General features: G+C 45.9%; 1 non-coding gene across 1 annotated transcript; it reads right to left on the bottom strand.

Annotated features, from left to right (window-relative positions):
* Nucleotides 1–716: 716 nt before the first annotated feature.
* On the bottom strand, nucleotides 717–788 carry Trnaw-cca (transfer RNA tryptophan (anticodon CCA)). The gene has a single exon. It is a non-coding gene; the product is annotated as a tRNA-Trp (tRNA).
* Nucleotides 789–6,189: the final 5,401 nt, after the last annotated feature.

Here is a 6,189-nt window from a genome sequence, read left to right as displayed (position 1 = left end):
AGCAATAGTAATCCTAACTAAGACAGCCTGCATTTCAAAAGTTTTAAGAATTCTGAAACAGTTCTAGTCCCTGTTGCTGGTCCAAGTATTTTAGATAAAAGATACTCAATTTGAGTTTTATGTTTATAATTTCGATGCAGCCTGCCTTTATTTTCGACATCAATCTACTCTTGGGGAAAAAAGAAGATTTAAAACAAAGCTATTAACAAACATGAAACAAACATCCAGGTCTAAGGGTTGTACTGGACTTGTAGGGTGACAATAGGCCATGGATGTTGAGGCTCTGACCACTAGACAGACGGTCGTCTCCAGTCCAAGAGCCATTTAAAGTCGGGAGCTGAGAAAATTAAGTCAAGGTAAACAAGGAGAGAAGCACAAGGTTCCGTGTTAATTGCTCACACAAGCCTGGGTAGCTGGAGGGAACAGGGCGGAATCCAGAGAGGTGAACCAGGGCGCTAGGGTTAGCGGCTGAGTCAGCGCACCTTCCCCTAGGTCCCACCTTGATTCGGCTGTACCTGCAGCACCTCCTGTCGGTCATCAGAAGTCATCGCTTTCCCGAGCATTCGGGTGTTTATAGTCTCAAGGAAGACAAAAAGAAGGGCTGTCTTATAAAGGGTAGGAAAGGCGGTTTGATCTGGTATTGATCTAGTATCTTCTTTATACTTGGTACTTATTCTATTCTGTCGTGGTTGAAGGTGAAAAAAAAAAACCCAACTTGACCCCGACGTGACTTGAACACGCAACCTTCTGATCTGGAGTCAGACGCGCTACCATTGCGCCACGAGGTCACAGCAAGCTTGTGACTCTGTGTCGCTAAAGGCCTCGCTTCACCGGCTCGCTCCTCGGCTCGGAGGTTTAGAATAGAGCGCTGTCGCTCGCGGATGCGAAGGAGGAGTTCAGAATCCTGCGGCTCCGACCTGAACGGCGGCCGGGAAGATGCCAAGCTGTCATTCGGCAACAAACCTTCGGCTCTTCCTCCTCCATCTCTCGCGGTGACCCACGGAACACACAGTGCTGGAGGAACACTCACGGGAGAGGGGACTCTGGAGGGGAACTAAGGGATGCTTGTGAACCGGGGGCCTCCCGGGGACTGTGGGACCCGGGACCGGATTGACAGCTGCTGCACGGCCGCAGGCCCCGCCCTGTAAGATGTCGGCCGCCTCCGCGGAGGGCCAGGGGCGGCCAGGCAGGGGTGAGGGGGGATCAGGCAGGACTCGGGGCCTGGACCGCCGGTTAGGGATGACGAGGACCGACCAGGCGGGCACCGGGACCAGGGCGACCGGTCCGGGATGACGAGGACCTGGCAGTCACGCAGGCGCCAGCTCTGGTTCTTAGTCCACTGTCCCCACCTCCACCCCACCCCCAGGAAGAAACGTAGGGACCCGAGAGAGCGACCCTCAAGCTAACAGCTAGATAAACAAGAAAAAGTGCGGCAGTTTTATTAACTATGTAAATAAACATTTCTTAGAGGAAAGAACAATACGTGGAATAGTAGTAAAACGGAAACATTACTATTATTTCCCGGCGCTGTTCCTTCCTCTGGATTGTGGCCCGCACAGGTCACACACAGGCAGTATCCTAATTCTCACCAAGGGCAAATGCCTCAACTGCAGCGTTATCGTGTACTTTTAAAATCCGTATGTGCATATGTGTTAACTCGCGGTTTTGGATGTTTTGAAAGGCCTGATAAATACTCATAAACTGATATACTTTTACCATCTTAAAATCTACTAAAATGATATCTTTGGATCTATTAAATGTTTCATAAGACCTTAAAATGTTTTTTACTCAAAACAACATTCTCTGGAGGCATATGATTAAAACTTTCATCAAACCACGAAATTTAACATTAGATGCAGATACACAGATTTTAGCAATGATTTCCTTCCTAAGAAAATTGTTTTTATTCTGGACAATACTAACAATGAGTTTGGGTGGGTCACAATCATCTGTAACTCCAGTTCTAGAAGATCTGATGCCCTCTTCTGGTTTCTGTGGGTTGCTATGGGATTCCTGTTTGTTTGTTTGTTTGTTTGTTTTTGAGACAGGGTTTCTCTGTGTAGCCCTGGCTGTCCTGGGACTCAATCTGTTGACCAGACTGGCTTTGAACTCTGAGATCTTCCTGCCTCAATGCAGGAAGGGATTTTTAAAGGTGTGTACCGCCATGCCTAACTCAGGAATATTCTTTATCTACAAATGTTAAATGTAAAAATGGCATGCCAAGAAATAAAATAATAATAATAATGTCATCACATAATAAAACCGAATTTTTTTTTAAAAATTGAAGTGGCCACACATTTTGATATTCAACTATTCTGGGGAATTTTAGAGGCAGATTCAGTTTTGGTGCATGCTATCTTAACATAGAATGGCATATATAGACTCCTTTTGTAGACTAAGCTAGCCTCAAACTCAGAGATCTGCCTGCCTCTGCCTCCCAAGTGCTGGGTGGGATTAAAGGTATGCACCATTACTGCTTGGCTTGGGAACCTGGATTCTTAACTGACCCTGAGAGTCTGGACATTTCCTCAGGAGGAATGTGTTTTGTGTAGTCATGACAAGGCTAGCAGCTTTTAATCCTCATGTGTACCACAAGACTAAGTTTCCACTTTTTGTTTTGCATAGCCCTGTTTCCTGGGAAAGAATTGTGAGGGCCTGTACGGGAGGCCCTTTAGACCATCTTTCCTGATTTTTACAAACCAGATACAGATGCATGATGGTCTGAGCATGTTTGAGCTCCCGTCCTTTGGCCACACCTCCTCATTACTAAATTTAAATTTATATTAAAGTCAAAAGTGGTGTCAACATCTTTTTTTTTTTTTAAATTTGTTGGATTCTCAGAATCAACTATTTTCTTCTCTCTCTCTCTCTCTCTCTCTCTCTCTCTCTCTCTCTCTCTCTTTAAAGGCAGGTTCTACATAGCCTTGGCTATCCTGGAACTCACTATGTAGACCAGACTGTCCTCAAACTCATAGAGATCCACTTGTTTCTGCCTTCTGAGTGCAGGGATTAAAGATGTGAGCCACCATGTCTGGCTAATCTTACTCTAATTTTAGAAGCTGTACCATAGCATATAGTCCAAGAGACAACAAGAAAGGAAATAAGTATCAGAGTCTCTGGGGTGGAGAGAAGTGTCCTTTTCATCCACTCTCAGAGTCTTCAAAGAGTCCAGTCAGGTTAGAGTGTCCTTCCTTCCTGTCTCTCAAACCCACATATCCTCAGGCAAGCTTCAGTGTAGACACAGAGATCACAGACACTGGCTTTAGTCCCCAGCTCCTCCGCCCTTACTCTCTCACTGGATGGAGTTTAAAACAATTGCCAACCTTGTCTCTCTCCTAGCTGCAGCCCAACCATGAGCATCTCTGAAGTTATTTCTTTTACCTTAATGAAAAGGGGGTTTCTTGCCTAAGGCTCTTGAAAAAAATACATAATCAACAACCAGGAAAAGCTGGGGCTGGAGTTAAGAGCAAGTGCTGCTCCCCCAGAGAACTTGAGTTCAGTTCCCAACACCTGTATTAGGTGGCCACATAGCCCCGAAATTCCGGTTCAGGGGATCTGTCACCCTCTTCTGGTAGCCTTGGGTATTGCACCCAGTCCACAGAACTCTGACACTCTCTCTCTCTCTCTCTCTCTCTCTCTCTCTCTCTCTCTCTCTCTCTCTCTCTCTCTCTCTCTCTCTCTCACACACACACACACACACACACACACACACAAATAAATAAGTTTTGACAACACCTCAAAAATTCATGTACTAGATTCAGATTCAGAGAAGACTGCTGGCTTATCTGAATGGCTTTTTATGTTTTCATTTTTGTTTTTTGTTTTAAATCGCCATTCACGTTAAAAGTGCAGTGAGGAAAGGCTGCTTTCTCTGTATCTAATGCTCAAGGCAATGTGGTTTTTTCCCGGGGAGCTATTGCCATACACTTGGAATAGGATTGTTACACTAAATGAATAAGGAGAAACCGAGAGCAGCTGGGGTATAATGCACCAGAAGTAAACACATATTTTGTCAGAAACGTGGGGATCAGAAATAACTAGACAGGAGGAAGCATTGTAAGCCTGTAAGTAACAGAACTCGCAGAGATGGTGCGCCAGGAGCTTCGTCTGAGTTCCTGTCACCCTGTTGTGTGGGGGGGAAGGAAGATGGGTGCAAGCCAATGAGTGCAGATGGCGTGGGGAAATCTGTGGATGTGGTACTCTGAGGACCCAGCAGCCCAAGTGAAAAAGAGTCTGAGGATACTTAAACAAAAGTCTGCCTCCCCTCAACATGGTCCAACAGATCAAAGTGTCAGATCAACCACTGGTCACATGTGGAAAAGGTTACCAGCAGAAGCATGTAGTTTCTGTGCTGGTTCACCACCACATTTCCTGACAACAGACAGCCATTTGTATATCACGGGGGTGGGGTGTGCAGTGTAAGCCCCCTTAGCCTCCTCCCTCTTTCATGGGGGAAGTTGATGGTCCCGTGGGTGTGGTCAGTCAACTGCTTTGCTTCAAGCTGAGAATGGTCAAGCCTAACCCACAGGATACAGTCACAACACAATTCTAAAATGTTTGTGAAATTAAAAGATGCTGTATTGTGTATGGAGATGTGTGGATGGGTCTCAGGGGAGAACAACTGTTGGCTTTCAAATATTTAGGACTTCAACGGTCCAAAGCCAACCAGGGCTAGAGGGGTGAGGTATGACATTTCCCTAATCTGGTTTCTCTAAATGACTTAGTTCGCTCTGACTCCTTACAGCAAAGCCACACAGACTTCGGACTTTCTGCCTTGGCTTCTATTCATTTTGACAACACTTCAGTATTCTTGGCTCTTTTTAGTCCTCCTCCCCACTTTTGGGGAAGTGGCAGACTAACCTAACTCAATATGTAGCTGAGGTTAACCTTGAACTCTATATTCCTCTCCATATCAACTTTCCTAGTGCTGGGAATCCAGGCTTGCACCATTATGGAGCAGGCTTTATGCAGTGTTGGGCACGCAGGGTTACTTGCATGCCAGGCCTTGATTCATGAATTTTTATGGAGTTGGGTTGGGTTGGGTTGGTTTTGGTGGTGGTGGTTTGGGTTTTGTTTTGTTTTGTTTTGTTTTGTTTTGTTTTGTTTGCTTGCTGTTTGTTTGGTTTTTGTTTGTTTGTGTTTTGGTTTGGGTTTTTTGTTTGTTGGGGGGGTTGTTTTGTTTTTTGTTTTTTGTTTTTTTTTTTTTGGAGACAGGGTTTCTCTGTGTAGCCCTGGTTGTCCTGGTTGCTCTATAGACCAGACTGCCCTCGAACTCTGAGATCCATAGTGGTGAACCTACTATGATCTTGCTAAATGGACATAGTGTCCAACTTCCCTCTAAATTCATATCTCTATACCCACAGGGCGGCTCTCAGACCTCATCAGAGAAACTCTTGCAGTGGATGGCAGTTAACACAAAAACTCACAGAGAATAAGAGTTTGTCCAGTGCTCAGCCACAAATGGAACACTATGTCACACTCCCTCCAAGGCTCAGGGACCACCACGGAAGAGGGGCAGGGATTCTGTGAGAGCTGGACTGTGGAGGGGAAGACCAGAAGAAAGCTGTGTCTTCTGGACATGGCAGAACCATGGAATCCATGAACCTAGCAGCTGTGGTTGTACAGGATCAAGCCAGTCTGCATCCTAGCACGGAGAGGAATGTCTCATGAACCCTACCTCTAGCTCAGGTGCTGTTGGCAGCCGATGGTTTCTGGGGGAAGAAAAGTCAGTTTCTTTAAGGATGCGGTTCCTGGTCGACCATTGGATGGCCCCACACAAAAGCATATGGGCAGCACAAACAGCACTCCATGACTTATTTTTTTAAAAACAAGAGAGAGCAGAAAATTGGGATGGGTGGGATTTATTCTGGTAGGGGTTAGGAGGAATGGGGTGGTGAATACCACCAAAATTCACTGATGCAGGAGCCCAGGAATACTTGGCACTCAGACATCAGTGACTGCAGGAACCGAGAGGACAGGTGTTCCCTTGCTGCTGTCACTAACTGGGCAGAGACAGCAACTGCAGGCTGACAATCCCCAGAGCCCCGGAGAGTGTTAGCCTCTTTGTATGCAGACATATGGGAACTTGAAACTTGGGAAGGGGTGTGAAATAAAAACTTCTGGTTTCTCTGGAAAGTCAGTTATGTCAAATGATATTTTGCTGGGACACACGGGTGAAAGGATATTTTG

Source organism: Arvicanthis niloticus, chromosome 6, assembly GCF_011762505.2.
Source record: "Arvicanthis niloticus isolate mArvNil1 chromosome 6, mArvNil1.pat.X, whole genome shotgun sequence".
In the NCBI taxonomy this organism is placed as follows: Eukaryota; Metazoa; Chordata; class Mammalia; order Rodentia; family Muridae; genus Arvicanthis; species Arvicanthis niloticus.
The sequence above is the reverse complement of the archived record's forward strand: the minus strand, read 5'-3'. Positions and strand labels throughout refer to the sequence as shown.